The sequence below is a fragment of the Camellia sinensis genome, chromosome 5 (genome assembly GCF_055761805.1).
Source record: "Camellia sinensis isolate YWXY chromosome 5, ASM5576180v1, whole genome shotgun sequence".
Classification (NCBI taxonomy): Eukaryota; Viridiplantae; Streptophyta; class Magnoliopsida; order Ericales; family Theaceae; genus Camellia; species Camellia sinensis.
In genome coordinates this window covers 42,344,349-42,362,543 of record NC_138965.1, presented here as the reverse complement: position 1 = coordinate 42,362,543, position 18,195 = coordinate 42,344,349, and positions in this window count along the sequence as shown.

The window sequence follows — 18,195 nt, the reverse complement described above, 5'->3', positions numbered from 1 at the left end:
AAATTGCATATGGATTAGGTGAATTGAAACTAATCTTTTCATGGTTGTCATTGAATATGACTGTGTTAATATCCATTGTATATGTATGTTTGTTTGGGAGTGGAAAGGGGATGTGCTCCATGTTTGATTATATGTTTAAATACATTGCATATGTATGGATGATTTGCTTGGGAGGAGAAAGGGGATGAACTCCATTATAATTAAGTTGGTCGGAGTGTCCTGGGTGAAAGTCCTGAAATTATACATGGGTGCCTAGCCCGCGGACGAAATATCTGTAAAATGGCAATTGTAGTGCTTGTATAGCCTACGTTTACATGGGTCCCGTTTGACGGCTGCCCGCGGACGAAATATCCGTGAAATGGAAGTTTGAAGTGTTTATGCATATGTGTTGCGTGAATTGAAAGTAATTGAGTTGTAGTCTCAATTCAATTGTTGTGAAATAATGAAATTGACTCATGAATTGAGAAAGATAAGTAATCGGAATACGAATTGAAAGTAAATGGATTAAGACTTGAAATTGATAACTTATGAGTATATAAAGTTGTGAAACGTTTTATCATGAGCATTGTTTATACATTTGTACTTATACCTTTGCTAAGTTTCATATATTGTGTTAGATGATTTCTACTGGGTTGTGGCCCACCCTATTTGGGAATAACACTTTCAAGTGTTGGTGACTTACCTCCACCAAGGCAATAACTTAGAGGGACATTTTGGGAGCAAGAGCTTCTTTATTTGAATTGAATATTTTTGTAAAGCCTAGGGCTAAATGTGTATGAGCTAGTCTCCTTTTTGTGTAACCACATCACGACTTGGAAAGATGTAAGCCAATAGGGCATTTAATTTTGTTAAACTCATTTGTATTACTAACTTTATGTAATGAAAGGACTATTTACCCTGACTCATGCTGTTATTAATATGTGTTTGGGTTGTATTTATTGTATTATTTTTTGGGGCGTTACAACTCGCCACACCGAGTTTTCATGAAGATTTCTCTATACCTTTCCCTTCTTATCCTGCCAAAAAGACAGAAGGCTCTGAAGAAGGAGATGATACAAAAGAAGAAGAAAATAATGAGCTTGTCACTGGAGGCAAGTCTTCTACGCTCAACAACAACATCCTTGATCTAACTGGAGACGACAAAGAGGTCAGTAATAACACTTCCTCCAACACCAAATAGGCCAATAAAACAGTGGCCGAGAAAAGCATCGAGGAAACACTCAAGGAAATAGACAAAGAGGTTGTTGACACTGAAGCCAACATCTCTTCCACCAAAACAACGGAGGTCCTCCCTATAACTATTCAATCCTAGAGCCAGACAGAAACCCTTCCTGGAGCATAGACTTACGATTTTTTTTTCTTCTTTTTGCTTTGTACTTTCTTTTGTCTTTACTTTCCTCTCTTGCTTTTGAATAATAATCTTCTTCTGAACGACACTCTCTATCTTTGCAAGGCCTAAGTGCCTTCTGATGTAATTGAACAACTCTATTTTGTGAATGCATTTCTGTTCTTTGCTAAGTGTTGGATGTCTTCTTTACTTTTATTATTGTATGTCTTTTTTCACTTTCATGCCTTCAATACTTGTTTCTCAAAATTTTTCTAAGTGTAACATCTTGGACTCAAATCTCATCTCGGATAGTACGATTACCTCAAATTACATCATCTCGAGCATAACTGTTATCTCGGATAATTTCAACAAAATTTGTTTGAAAATTATACCAAGTATCAATTTCAAATCACTAACTCAGTGTCCATTAACTCATCCCTACTCTCTGCCCCCTAATGTGAATGTAAGTACAACTTACCTTCACATTAATGAGCCAACATCTCATTCTTGTCTAAGTCATGCAGATCTAGACATCTATGATCGATGTCATCATATTTAGCTCATCTAAACAAAACATTGAAAACTTAACCTTAGTGCACTGCTTTCCTAGTACTAACAACCTCGGCTTTTCTTTACAAATTAACCAGGTTGGCAAACCGACATTACTGTCCCATGGCAGAGTCATAGTTAATTTCATCTTGTTTCTCGTTGAAACATCCTTTTAACTTAGTTCCACTCTACCCTCTTGGTAAGTTAAATTATTCATCCAACTTCTTGTTGAAGCATCACATTGGCCTAACTTAATCATGACTTTCTACCAAAGTTACAAAATAAAATCATACAAAAATCAGTAACACTTGAGGCGAACAAATCGAACTAAGATTTTATTAATCAAAATTTCAGCTAACAACTTCTAAATTACATCAAAAGAAAAACTTCAAATTACTGGTATTCCATGATCTTGGCAACTACTTGCCATTAGAATCTTCCAGCAGATATGCTCCTAAACCGGCAACTAAGATAATCTTGTACAGTCCTTCTCAATTTGGGCCAAGTTTTCCCTTTTTGGGATCTTTCTTATTGTCGACAACTTTCCTCAGGACAAGGTTACCCACTTTGAATTCTCTTGGATTGACTTTTTTGTTATATGCTTTGGCAATTCCTTGCTATTATGCCCCCAGCTGAAGTGCTGCTCTGTTCTTTCTTTCTCCAATCAGATCAAGATCTTAGGCTACAAATACTTTGTTTTGCCTATTCTCAACTACTTGTGTCCTTACTCCTGGAATGCCAATCTTCAAAGGTATTACTGCCTTTGTACCATAAGCAATGGCAAATGGAGTCTCTTTGGTCGATCTTCTCGGCATAGTGTGGTATGTCTATAGTACATTAGGCAACTCTTCTTCCCACTTGCCTTTAGCTGCTTCCAATCTCTTCTTAATTCCGTCAAGAATAGCCTTGTTCGAAGCCTCGACTTAGCCAATGCTTTGAGGGAAGCTAGGCATTGAATAATAATTCTTGATCTTGTACTTAGCATAAAAAGTCTTAATCAGCTTGCTATCAAATGAGTGCTATTATCAGCTACTATGGCTCTCAGTATTTCAAACCTGATGATGATATTTTTCCAGATGAAATTCTTGACATCCATATCTCAGATTTTAGCTAAAGGCTTAGCCTCTATCCATTTGGTAAAGTAGTCAGTGGCAACTAAGAGAAACTTCATCTGGCCAGTCGTTTGAGACAATTGCTTAACTAGATCCATACCCCATTGGGTAAAAAGCCAAAGACTAGATACCTAGTTCAGGTTTTCAGCAGGCTAATGTATCAAAGGCGCAAACCTTTGACATTTTTCACACTTTCGAACATAAGCATCAGCATCTTTTTGCATATAAGGCCACCAATACCTTAATAAGATTGCTCTATGGGCTAAGGACCTGCCTGTAACAACCCCATCACGTATAATGACTAACATTTAATTAATTAAGGAGATTTGAAATTTAATTGCCAATTATTCTAATTTAATCTTCGATTTACGAAAATTATGAAGATTGATTCATATATGGCTCTATTAAAGATTTATTTTGGAATTAGGAATTGAAAGCCTAAATGGCTCAAGAAAGTACAAATAGTGAATTGAATTATTTAAATTTCGAGTATCGGACCATATGGGAGTTAATTAAATATTTGATTCAGATCTATAAAATTGAGATTTAATTAATTGGGTCCGAATTGGAGTTAATTAAGTTATACGAATTAGGAATTAAGATTGTTATAAATTAAATCTATTTATGAGGTGTTCAATTGAATATGTAATTTATTGACAAAGATTTTGAAGTTTAAGCTGAAATTGAAGGCCTTAATGATTTGAGAAGCCAAAATTGAAGATGGAAATAAATTTAATTTAATATTTGAAGTCTTTTGGGAGTTCAATTAAAAATTTGATTCAGAATGGTAGATTTAAATATAATTAATTGGACTCTAATGGAAATAATATTAGATTAATTAATTATGTGAGATTGTAATTAGTGATGATTAATTTAATTATGTGTTAATCAAGATTTATTAAGAATAAGTGTTATTTAATTAAATTAATCTTAACCATAAATTAAATTGTAGAATGATTTAAAGTTTGAGGATATATGTGGGTGTGTGTGTGCTGAGATATATGTGTGTGTGCAGAGAAATTCTGTGTGTGGGTGTGCATATAAGTGTTGAGGTGGAGCTCAAAGGAGTGTGCAAGTGTGCACACGTGGTATATCATGAAGAAGTGAGGTGTGTGTGAGTGTGTTTATTCTGATGGGTTCAAGAGTGTTGGGTTTGCTGGAAGACTTGGAGAGTCTAGAGAGAGGGAATGAGAAACCCAATGGATTAAAGAAGTAGAGAAATTAAGGGAAAACTCAAGAAATTGAAAGAGAAGGAGAAGACCCAAGGGAAATCAACTATAACTTCTGAAATTAAAACCTAAGGTAAGAAAATTAATGTTCAATTTATATAGAATCTTTATCTTATATTTGAAATTAAAAAGAGTTTAAGATTACTTCATGGAATTTGTGAGAAATTGGATTTAAAGTAGGAAATTGAGCTACATGGATGGAATATGATTTGTAATTTCATCAATTTTGGGTTTAATTTTGGAGTTTGATATGAAGAAAATTTATAAGAATATAAAACTAGTAATTTTGATGTCAATTTCATACATGTGAATGACTCTCTAAGGAGTTTATGACTTTAATTTCATGATTTAAAGGAGAATAGAAAAGAGTTAAGAATGTAATTTCAAAGAAATTAGTAAAAGGGTGAAGGAATTGAATTAAATTCAAATTGTAGAAATTAAATTAGAATTGAGCATTTTGTGGGTTTAAACTTTAGAATTTACACTTGCATGGTTTATACATTTACATAACAAAGTGGGGTTTGATTTCGTCATGACAATTTGAGGTTGTTTTAAACTCATGCATTTTTGTTTGAAGCTAGAACTTGTGGATTCAAGTGCTTTTCAAGAATTTTTGGGACTTATAATGTTTTGAAGAATGAAGTTGTATTGATACAATGTGAGTTGCAAATTTGAACAGAATTTCAGACAGTTTTTCACCCAGCGCCGCACGTGCAGCTGTAAGGGGCAATCCCGGTTTTGTTTTTCACTCCACTTTATCATCTTTCGGGCCCTTATTTGCATGATTTAAACGTGTTTCTCATATGCATTACATTTCATGAACACCAAGAAAGTGTAGAACAAATGCTAGAATCGAACGAGTAAACAATGAATGGAAACCAATTAAGTAAACAACGAATCGATTGAACGAGTGAACTGTGTATTGAGTTATTGTGCTTAAACTTGTTTGTTTAGGTTGGACGCCGTACCGTTAATGCATTGTAGCACGTGTTTCGAGGAGCCCACTGTGAGTAACATTTCTGTAAAGATATGTTGATATAAATTATGTTTTAATTGTCATCGATAAGCTATGGTTTCTTGAAATGCTATCTTGATTATGTGAACGAATGTCCTATTTGTGAATCTATTATGGCATCCATAGTTAGTCCCAAGTCATGGAGGACGGCATGTAAATGGGGATCCATGACATATATATGATACGAGATCTCGTTAGCCACTTTAGTATGGTGATATGTGTTTAATCGGTATCCGGAACCGATTACACTAGTTGGAAGACGATATGTGATATGTTCTATGAGATGTACCATTATGTTATGTTCTGATATGAGATTGATATAATTAATTGTGATATAATTTGTTTTACGGATATTGTTTGGAATTCGTTCACTAACTCCTTTACGTTAATGTTATTCACTGGGCTTTAGCTCACTGTTTTATATATATGTATAGGTGAGCATTTTGGATGGCAAGCCTAGAAGGGGTCTATAGCTGAGTCATCGTTTTGAAACTTACCGAATTGTTTTGTGTGCCTCTGAGTTGGGGCTAGGCTTGAAAGGCCGTTGTCAAGCTTTTGATCGTGAAGTAAACTTTCGTTATGTGCATACGTTATGTATTAATGTTAAGTTACAAGTTATGTACTGAATGTGGGTAAATTAACGTTTTTTCATGATAAATGTTTGTTCATATAGATGCACAGCTCATTGGACTATTGGTATATTTTTGAATATTGCTTCCCCTAGCCCCGATTATTTTTTATTGTACAAGAAGGCCTTTGGTAATCTCGGATTACTGGCCGGTTATGACGCTAAACCTATAAGGGCGGGTTTGGGTCGTAACACTGCCCCTAGCATGGCTTTCGTATATTCCATCGTGTATCTCATACAATAAGTCTTCAACTTTAGAAAGATGCACACATTGCGATAGTGGTCCAGTGAAGGACTTTCTGTAGAGATGACCTTCAGCCGACAAATAGAACCTTGCCGGCTTACGTCCAACTTTGTTCACCTTTTTCTTATCCTCTGTTAGCTTTCCATCTCTAATCAATTTCACAATTGGGTCTATCCAGCTTGAACCAAGTTCAACACACATTGCTTCATACTCTGTAATTATGGGCTCAACACTTGGGCCTGACAAGTAGTCGATCATAATGGTTCTAAGAGAGTCTATCTTTATGGCCGAAGCCAGGTTGGCTAATGCATCTGCATAACTATTATCATCTTGACAAACCTGCTGGAGACGAAAACATCTGAACTATCCTAATAGGTGAATGACCTTTTTCACGTAGGCCGACATTCTCTCATCTCGGGCTACAAACTCGTTCGTCACTTAATTGACGATGAGTCAAAAGTCACAATATCGACTTTGACTGATGTTGCCAGCTTCAATCTTACGATCAATGTCTCGTATTTTGTCTCATTGTTTGAGGCCTTAAATCCCAACTTGATTGATTGCTCAATCATCTGTCCATCTGGTGAAGTCAATACAACTCCTGCCCCAACTTCTTGTTAGTTAGAACTTCCATTAATAAAAAGCCAAAAAGATTCTCCGAGATAAATATTACAAGGCTTCGAGTTCTTAAACATTTCCTTTTAGGTACCCATTTCTTCAGCAGGCTTGAGGGGTTGAACTGTGATTTGCATGTCTTCTGGTCCCACTATCCCCCAAAGTTTGAGGTTCACAGGTTTGGGCCTTGGATTAAATTCAGTGTAAATTCAATAACAAAGTCAGTTAAGACTTAACCTTTGATTGTTGTCCTTGGTTTGTATTTTATGTCATACTGACCTAGAATGGCAGCCCATCGTGCTATCCTTCTTGACAAGTCTCCATGCTGCAGCAGAGGCTTCAATGGTTATAATAACCCCGACCCGTAATTAGCCTATAATCCTTGATTAAGAATGCCTAACAAGTAATTAAGATGAAATCCTAAGTTAATTGCATGTGTTTTGTGTTATTTGTATTTATATCTGTCTGACATAGAAATGTTTGTTTGAATTTTTGTTTCAATATGCGAATTGAAGGCCTTATCAGAATCCGAACACGGAATTGACTAAGTCTATGTGTTATTTTGAATTTTTAGAATTTTATGGTAAGTTTAATTAAATTCTGTTTCGGATTCAAATAATTAGAATAAATTAAGACCAATTGATTAGTCTTAAGCCAAGCTTAATTAAGGCCCACTAATCAAGCCTATATAAGGCTAATGGTGACTCAATAACATTTCATCTTCATTTCCTTGAGAACAAAAATGAGAGAGAGAGAGAGAGAGAGAGAGAGAGAGAGAGACCAAAGGAAGAGATTGAATTTAAGGAGAAAAATGGAGAATTGCTAAAGATTGCTAAAAGAATTGAAGAGAATTGGAGGAATTGGGTAAGAAATAACTAGAATTCAAGAAATTGGGAACTCTAGGTAAGAATCATACTCTTAACCTTTATATTCAAGTCATTAGTGAATGAAATCAAGAGGCTTAAGTGTTTAAGCATAAGAATTGAGTTTGAAGGGTAGAAAGAAGAGCATTCCATGCATGTATGTCCATTTCATCACAATTTGAGTTTGATTTTAAAGAATTCTCACATGCATGTTCTTATCTTGGCTATGTTTTAAGAATTCAACATGTTATTGTGCTAAATATCTTAATTGATCATGTTTTGGAGGGTTGAATCTCATATCATTACATGCATGTTATGTTTTCACAATTTCATGTCTACGTTTGGAATAATTCACTTGCTTTTGAGCTTGATTTTGCGAAACGACTTTCAAATCATAAAGTTCTATGATTTTCTACATGTTTTGTCAAGTTTTGACCCAAAAGAATGTGTTTTGATGCATTAAAGTTGTGTTTTGAAGCTTGGAGAGAAATCAGAAAATTTCAAATTTTGCACTCTTCGCTCGAGCGGTGGAATCTGTGCTCGAGTGAAGAATGCGAGCTCCCAGTACTTTTGCAGAGTTGGGGGTTGGCTCGAGCGACAGAACCTACGCTCAAGTGACCACTCCTATTTTTGAGCCTTGGCTTGAGCGACCAGAAGTTGCGCTCAAGTGTAAAATGAGAGCTTTCAGAAGTTTTGCAAACCAAGGGGTCCGCTCGAGCGAACTGCCCTATTTCTGAAAATTTTGCAAAGTGTTTTCAAGTGTATTTTGGCATTCTCATTGCATCTTAGGCATTTCTAAGCCATGTTTAAGCTACAATAATGAGGATAAAAGTTAGAAACACAAGCTAAAGAAGAAGAATGATAAGTTAAACACTTTTGAGACGTGTGTCCAATGTGTATCTGTCACGTGTTCGTGTAGGTCACGTGTTATTGCCGCCTTATCAATCTGTTTTGGTCAAGTGATCTATCCTACTACTAGAGCTATCTGTGAGTAATAACTCTGTAAAGCTATGTTTCACTATAAATATTTTGACTGATATGATATGATCTGTTTTCTAAAATGCTATTTTGTAAATCATGAATGAATGTCCAGTTTTCTGAAATAAATTCGTGACATCCTTAGTTCACGTGGCCTTTTGCCCGGGGGTAACAAAACTGTGGTATGTGTGCATGTAGCCCTTGTCTGGAGGTAACAATGTCAAGACTTATGTTCACGTGGCCCTCTCCTGGGGGTAACAATACCATGGATATATGTGCACAAAGATGTTGACCTTTATGGTTGTCAATACTGACTATGCATATGGGTCTATGACCAATCTGATCTGATAACTAATGGATGTCCATATATAACTGCTTATGAATTCTGTATAAGTGTGTGAATCTGAATCTGTTTCTGATATAAACTCTGATTTTTGAATTTGTTTTGGACATCATTCATAAACCCTTTACCCTGTTGTTATTCACTGGACTCCAGCTCACTGTATTATTTATGTATGTAGGTAATCAAGCGCGGGACCAGGCCTAAGTTGCCAGTTCGAAGTTCTGTTGTGTCAAGCTAGCTACTGTGCCTCCCAAGGAGGTTCTCAAGTATTTCAGTGATCTAGTAGTGCACGTGATGTCTGTTTTTATCTTTTTCTTTCTTTTGTTGAACCAGAATTTTGTATAATCTAAATTTTGGGCTAAGTCCCTTTTTCGGTTTTGTTTAGAAGTGGCTGACGTAAGACAATGATGTGTATATGCTTATGATGTCACTATGAATATATTTGTGAATATAAGTTTTAAATTTTATGTCCCATATAAGTCTGCACAGCTCTATGGACGTTGTATTTTGTATATGAGTTTCCGCTAGCCCCTAATTACATGATTATTGTTAAGAGGCCTTCAGTAATCTACGGATTACTGGCTGGTTACGATACCAAACCTATAAAGGAGGGTTTGGGTCGTGACAATGGTGCTCGGTTAGCACTATGATTGGGTGAGCTTGGAAGTAGTGATTCAACTTCTTCGTCGCTATCACCAACGCAAGTGTCAACTTTTCCAAAAGCAGACATCGTATCTCTGCACTTGCCAAGGTTTTACTTACATAATAAATTACCTTTTTCTCTCATTCGTCTTATCAAACCACCACTACTCTGATTACGTGATTTGACACAGCTAGATATAGGAACAACTCCTCTTCAAGCACTGGTATTGTCAGTAGACTGTAATGCCCCAGATTTTCAAAGTCCAGCCCACGTGAAAATAACCCAAAACCTATAAGTGAAAAAGACGACCATCATATAGAAATAAATAATATCTCTCATGCAATGGATACAATAGTGTCACACAATACATGTGTTATTCCGACTTCCTCAAACAACCTATAATACTTCATGAGCCAAAACCAATGGCATACCTTAAGGATCAATCACATCCCCACACCACCCTAAAACCTCTACCAACAATCACCGAACTACCACAATACTACGTAACAAGTACAACACCAACCGTGGGTTATATACCTAACTAACTATCTCACAACCTATGATATCCCAAACAAAAGTGAAATACACACCTCCTGCACCCAGATACTATAATCAAATCCTAGAACTTAAAAAATAACATGGCCTAAACCAGGGTGTTATCCCAGGTAAGCAACCTAAGAGAGGGGGTGAATTGGGTTATTAAAAAAATTTACAATATTAAAAAATGATAAACGCAATATTCAGAATTTTAACAAATAAAAAACAAAAAAATAATTATCAATATAAAAGTAAGAGAGATAAGAAGAGAAAATCAAACACCGAGATTTATAGTAGTTCGGCACGCCGAGCCTACGTCTACTCCCGAGGAACCTTCTTGAGAATTTCTTCACTATCAAAATGAATCAATACACCACCAAGGCTTCACCAAGCTTGTGGATTTTGCACAGATCTTACTTTTATCTATTGAGCCTCACTCAAAAATAAATGCCTCTCTCTTACAAAATTCCTTCACAAAATAATAAATAAGGATGAAAGGTACTTCAGCCCTTTTTTACAATAATTCTCTCACAAAGAATAGATACGAAAATGTAAAAACAAAGATACTACTTAGATCTGAAAATGCAATAGCAAAGTGAAAAATATTATCACAATTTTGAAGCACATAGAATTTTTTCTCTTCAAGTTCTATATTTTTCTTTATACAAAACACTTCTATTTATACACAAAAATATATCCGTTGGAGGTAGGACGCTCCTAGCTGACGTCATGGATCACATGGGCACGCTCATTCTTTTTGACTTAGTAGTTCAAGCATGTGGAACATAAGATCGTTCTACTTTATATTTAAAATTTGCATGAAGCATACTGTAATCATTTCCTTTTTCTTTTCTATGTCAGGTGCCAAGCATGTGCCTTACAAAACATATAAGTGATCACTATTGTATATACAACTTTTCAACAAATGAATAGTGTTTAATTTTCCCTTCAAAACAACGAATAATCAAAGGTTGTATAGTAATTGCATAATAATTTTTCTAATAAAATATTTAGTTATACAATAAAATCTCTTTAAGTATATTTAAAATACCATTTATAATAGATATAAAAATATATACATCTTTTATAATCTTTGTAGTTATTGACGAGATTTTAAATACACTTTTTAAAAAATAACCTACCGCCCCATGTGGGTATATAAATTTTGTCAAAAGAAAATAACTCATCAAATTTGTCAAAAGATGAATAGTGATCAGCCTAGTTTTTCAAAACGTGAATAGTAAAATTTTCAAAATATTTTTATCATACAATATATAATATTTTAAACAGATAACAGTTTGTGTCAAATAATATAAAATATGTATAGTAAAAAATTACAATTTATCCCACATCATCAAAATCAAACGATATGATTAACAATCTCCCCTTTTTTGATGATAGCAATATATGTATGGATTTGACACAAAATTAAAATCAACAAAATATTTGATAATTTTGCAACATTACAATATGCACAGCCAGCCATTCAAAGTCAGCCATTCAAATTCATATTTTTCTTCCCCTTGGACATCATCAAAATAAATATTGATATAGAAAATTTTCAATGCCAAAAACAAAAAATCATACAAACATATTGAAAAAAAAAAATCTGATTTGACAAAAATATACTATTTATTCGTGTTTCTTCCCGAGGTCATTTTTGGGATGTTGTATCATCTCCAGAAAAATGGTGCAGCGGCGCCTAAAATGTTGACAAACAAGATATTTGAGCAGATATACATCAATTATTGAATCGGTGGAGTGTATAAAAAGTGATATAGATGATATGCAAAGATACGAAATCTTCAAGTGTTCTTCGAGAAAAAAATTTGTTTACTTTCTGTGTAATCATGTCATTTCTTACCTTGGCCATCAATGGTTCTGACATGCATAAGGTGCCTATAATTCAAGCAAATGAGAGATTACCGATAGTGCATTCGCACGCTATTCCTATAAATGAGAGTGCTAGTGTTTTTGGTAATCAGAATGATATCGATGCTATTAATAACACTATGGCTCTTAGTACACAGGCGATAACTGCGGTTTCCAATATGGCTCGATGACTACAAGCAAGAGTACAAGAAAATCAGCAATTGAAAGACAATGTGAGCTTGTTAAGACAACAACTAGCTAATACTCATTAGGAGAAGAGAGAGCTAGAAAGGAAAAATTCTCAGTTGGAGAATGCGGTGCAATATTATGCAACGGTTATAATGTCAAGACTCACAGAAATCAAAAATAGAGAGAGGTATGTAAATGAGGCTCATGAAAAGTTGTTGAGAGAAATGAAACGCAAAAAATCTGTGAAGCCTTCTTAAACCGTACATGTAATCGAACAATAGTTTCTCTTTCTAAAATAAAATTTCAAGCATTTCTCTTTAAAAAAATTGTTTGTCTTTGCCATATAAAAAAAATTGTTGATGCAGATAAGGAGTAAAAAAAAATTAGTTGATAACTATATATACTCCCCCTAAAATTATGCATAGAATATACAAACGCCCTCTTAAGTTTTTTTTTTTGTAATTTCAAAATATTACATAATATGAGTCTCCTCCTAACTTAATTCGCTAAAAATTACATAAATTGTAAGAAATAGATTACCAATTTATAAAATCAAGGACCATTAAGATCTAGCCATAAACAATTACACCGAGTGCACTAGCATAAAAAGAGAAAATACAAATAAAAAAAAAATCTTCATATCAGGTAGAAGCAATTGTCATTAAATACAAGAGAGTTCATACCACATACAACCATATAAGAAATATAACAAAGTGCAAAAATAATTTTAACATATTGATACAGGAAAAGATGTTGGTAGATGTAAAATTCATCGAAAACGATGAAGATCTGTGACAATGGTGGAAAAACGGTGATGATGATGATGTAGATCTGCGTCGATGGAGAGGATCGGAAAGAACAATGAAGATCGGTAGATCAGAGATAGATCTTGGTTGATCGGTGATGGATTTATGTAGATTTGGGGTGGATTTTGGAAGATCGGTGAGGGATTTGGGTTGATGATGATGGTGATGAATTGTCGGGGATGGATTTTGATGGATGCTGGTGGGGATAAAGTCGGAGTTGGATAATGAGAAGAGGAGAGAGAGAGAGAGAGAGAGAGAGAGGGCAAGAGAGCGAGAGAAAGAACCAGAGCGAGAGACAGTGAGGATGAGAGATAGAGTATTTAAAAAAATATTTTATTTTATTATTTTATTTTTTATTTGATTTTTTTTATTTAGTTTTTTTTTTGTATATAATTATTATATAAGAGTATTTAACATACCAAGTTTAGTACTAATATAACAAAATTGTTCTTCATTAAGAGGCTTGGTAAATATATCAGCTAATTGACGATTTGTAAGCACAAATTCGAGTTCAATGTCACCTTTGAGTACATGATCTCTTAGAAAATGATGCCTTATTTCAATGGGTTTAGTGCGTGAGTGTTGAATAGGGTTTTTTGAAAGATTAACAGCACTTGTGTTGTCACATTGTAGCTTGACTTTTCGTGCCCCCTCTCGGAAGATAAAGAAGCCCTACAGTATCAGACTCCCGCAGTTTTGAATCTAATCTCACAAGTGCAATGTGAAATAGATAAACACCAAAGAGTCCAAATCCGGCAAATCTTTTGGAAAATCGATTTTGAATCAAAAATGTCAAAAATGGACTGCTTTGCCAGATACAGAGTCGCCACCTAAATATTTTTTTGAGAAAATTTAGGAAACCCATGACTCGTGCCAAAGGTCATGTGTCCGTCATCACCAAGATTATCTCAGCTCGAGAACTTAGGTACGAGAGGGGCAGGTCATGAATTGAGCACCCCCACTCGCCCGATCGAAAATCGGCCTCTACTAATCATCATATGAACCTTATTTACATCATATGCTCTTGTTCTGATTATTAGGCTAGCATTACTATGTGATGCGCACACACACAAGTATAGACTAACTTGCAAGAATTAGAACACTTGATCTCATGTTTTGTTTTGAAAATTGTTTCAAATATGTACCACTTGAACAAGTGATCGCATATGAACATTACTCAAATTATTCCAATTCAAGCAATTAGCCTTCACCCACAGGCATTCAAACAATTATAGCACTTAAGCAAGTAGCCTCATGGCAAGCATGCTAGACGTGGCAACATTAACATGCGATATGTTAAAGCGAGTAAAGACTCACCTAGTACTCCAAGCCAAATGAGAAATGAGTTAGAAAAATACATGATCCTAACTATGCAATATGACTAATGCAATACATGCGATATGCAATTACTAGGCTCGGCTACTAATATGGCATATGAATCAATTTGATAGCATGTGGTCTAAGCACCTATTCAAAGAAGTATTTAAACTAACAATGCAAGTTTAAATGATGAACCAAGTCTCGGTGCATGCAATACAAGTGGATGCAAACATGGAGAATACTAAACAAAACATGATGCTCTAATCTAACCATCATAAACAGTTAAATAAAAAGGAGAAAGACGTAGGGTTGGAAGACATACACATTATTACAACATTGCGCCCTCACACGGGAGGGTCCGAATAAACTAACTAGCTAACTAATTAATTAATTATTACAAACCCAAATGAATAATTTAGCTAAATTACTTAACTAATTATTACAACAATAAATTAATTAACTATTCTAGCTAACTAATTATTACAAGACAAAATTAGCTAACTAATTAATTACAAAACAATGTAACCAAATTAACTACTCTAATTACTCCTCGGGAAACGAGGAATGCTCGTGCATTCACAGACTTGTCACCTGAAAAAGCCATTGTTTCTGCTGCTAAATGCCTCTGTTTCACAGTAGAACACTTGCACTGTTTTCCACCTCCAGACCAACTCTATTCTATTTCAAAAGTACACCGTTGGATTTTGCACAGTTGGCCGGCAGAGGGCCTGCCGTCCACTAATGATGGTCTGCCGGCCACAAATAGTGACCCATTGACCACTGATGACTGGACTTTCCTGCTATAACAGGGAGCAAATAGAGCAAAAACAAGGTATTCTCAAGGGTTTGTTTGCACAATTTACCCCTCTTTATCATTTGAACAGCTCAAATGAGTAGTAAGTTTGATTCATAAACCACCAATGGATATAATTTCATTGCATGATGGCTTATGAATCAAGTGTACAAGTTCAATGAATGCAACAAAACAAGATTCTCAAAACCACTTCTCTATCATGAAAGATCATGAGAAGGAGTTGACAATGAATCTTGAACCGTTTTCATCACTAATGAGTATGAAACGATTCAAGACTCATGGGTTCAATTAACGTCCGATTGAACCCAAACCAAATTATTATCTTGCTCTTTTTACTCACCAATTTTATTACTCCATTTTAGTTACCTCTCAATTCTTTAATCAATTAAGTCCACAAGTGAATTTAAGTCCTCTAATAGAAAGAGAGCTCAAACCAAGTGTTGCTTTAGGCATAAAAGAAACATCATACCGTTGGTAATAAATCTCCAAAGGGATTAAACCATTAAGCATAACACCTCAATTTCATGCTTAAACGAACAAATAATTTGAAACCACTTTCAAAGCAAAGAAAAAGCCAAGAAATGAGGGAGGTTGCAGAGGTGATTAAAGGTGAGAACAAGTAAGAAAAACACTAAATAAATGCAATCACCTCAAATAAGATGGTGTCTAAGACCTAAAACACCAAACTCATGATGACAATTACACTACAAGCATGTAATACAAAGCTCAAATGAAATAAACACCTCAAAATAGTCCTAAAATAGTCTAAAAACAGTCTTAAAACATGTTGGAATTAAGACAAAAATAGCTAGAACAATAAGCTAAAACATGGATCATGCTAGGCTAGTAACCAAAGCACAAGGAGGGGAGGCTAACCATTCCAATTTTGGACTTCAAACCATGATTTTAGCCACTGGAATAACTCTGAAAATCAGTGTTTAAAAGCTCAAAAAAAAGATAGTGTAAAGGTAGGAAACACAAGGGTAAAAGCCTTGAAAACAAGGTGTAAAGAATGGTGAACCACCCCTCAACTTTTATTGGCCTTAAAACCCAAGTTTTAACCCACAAAAATAGGGTTTATACAGCCCAAAAATAGTTGGAAAATAGTTGGAAAATAGTAGGAAAAAGAGTAAATAAAGCAAGTAGAAAAGCAAAGCCTTATACCTCTTGAAGAGGATAATCAATTCTAGGTAACAAATCAAGACAAACACATCTTCAAGTGCTCAAAAAAGGCTCAAAGGTACCCCAGCTCAAAGATGGAGAGGTTTGATTAAGAGTGTATAGGCAAAGCTTGCAAAAAGCTAAGAAATTTCAAGAGAGAAAGAGAATTGTAGAGAAAGAGAGAGAAATTTTGCTCCAAAAAATCAAACCTTAAAAATGGAAAGGGAGGCCTCCTATAGATAGAAAACCAAGCAACTCTCTCAGAAATATCTATACATATACGTGTAGGAAGGTGCATGCATCTGTGCCAACAGCTGGCAGAGCTAGCAGAAAAATATCTGCAAAACACATTGGTGGCCGATAAGCCACTACTGGTGGCCGGCAGGCCACATCAATGGTCGGCAACCAGAAGCAAATGTCGGAAGGCCACAAGGGGTTGCAGGCTTGAAAAACCAAGGTTTTGGTCCAAAAACAAAACAACAGGGGTGTAGGGTTTGAAAGGCTCAAAGTTGTGGCATTCCGCTGAGGACTTCGAGCACTTATCAAGCGTATACACTCATCATTAAGTGTGCAAGCGAGGACGTCTAAATTGTAAGGGCGGTCAAAAACAGGGTGTCTACACACATTTTATAGGAATATGATCATAGTGAAGTCCAAAATCTTGAAATTGTTGTTTCATCCAAAGCAATTGTGCACAACACCTAACGGCGGCAATGTATTTTGCTTCAGCAGTTGATAGAGCCACTGAGTTTTGTTTTTTTGCAAAACCAAGAAGTGAGAGAGTGTCTAAGAAAATGACAAGTGCCACTAATGCTTTTCTGGTCAAGTCTACATCCCGCAAAGTCGACATCCAAGTAATCAAAAAGTTCAAAGGTACTTCCCTTAGGATACCATAATCCTAAATTTGGAGTGCCAACAAGATATCTAAAATACGTTTGACTACGGTGATGTGTGACTCTTTTGGTACAGATTGAAAACGTGCACACATACAAACACTAAATATTATATCGAGTGTACTTGCAGTAAGATAGAGTAAGGAACTAATCATACCTCGATATTTATTTTCATCGACATGTTTACCTAGCTCATCTTTGTCGATTTTTATTGATGTGCTCATTGGAGTTACTGTAGGCTATGATGATTCCATTTCAAACCTTTTGAGTAGATCCTTAATATATTTCGTTTGATTTAAATGGATCACATCATTTGTTTGTTTAATTTGTAGACCAAGGAAGTAATTTAACTCCCCCATCATACTCATTTCAAATTTACCCTGCATATCTTTAGCAAACTCTTTGCATAAATTTTCATTAGTAGCACCGACAATAATATTATCAACATAAATTTGAACAATTAGCATATCCTCCTTTTTTATTTTTATACAGAGAGTTGTATCTATTTTTCCTTGAAAAAAACATTTGTCAAGTAAAAAATTACTCAATCTTTCATACCATGCTCTAAGAGATTGTTTTAAACCATATAAAGCTTTTGAGAGTTTGAAAACATGATCCAAGTATTTATGATTTCAAAACCTGGAGGTTGCTCAACATAAACTTCCTCCAGAATGTACCCATTTAAAAAAGCACTTTTAACATCCATTTGATATAATTTAAAATCTTTAAAACATGCAAAAGCAAGTAACATTCTAATAGCTTCAAGTCTAGCAACCGGTCCAAAAGTTTCATCAAAATCAATGCCCTCTTCTTGATTATAACCTTGGGCTACCAATCTAGCTTTATTTCTAGTAACAACTCCGAATTCATCCATTTTATTTCAAAAAACCTATTTTGTACCAATTACGGGATAATCCTTAGGTCGAGGGGTTAAAAACCAAAATTCATTTATTTCAAATTGATTTAATTCTTTTTGCATTGCTAAAATCCAGTTTTCATCATTTTCAGCTTCTAAAAATGATTTTGGTTCAATTTGTGAAACAAATGCTAAATTACT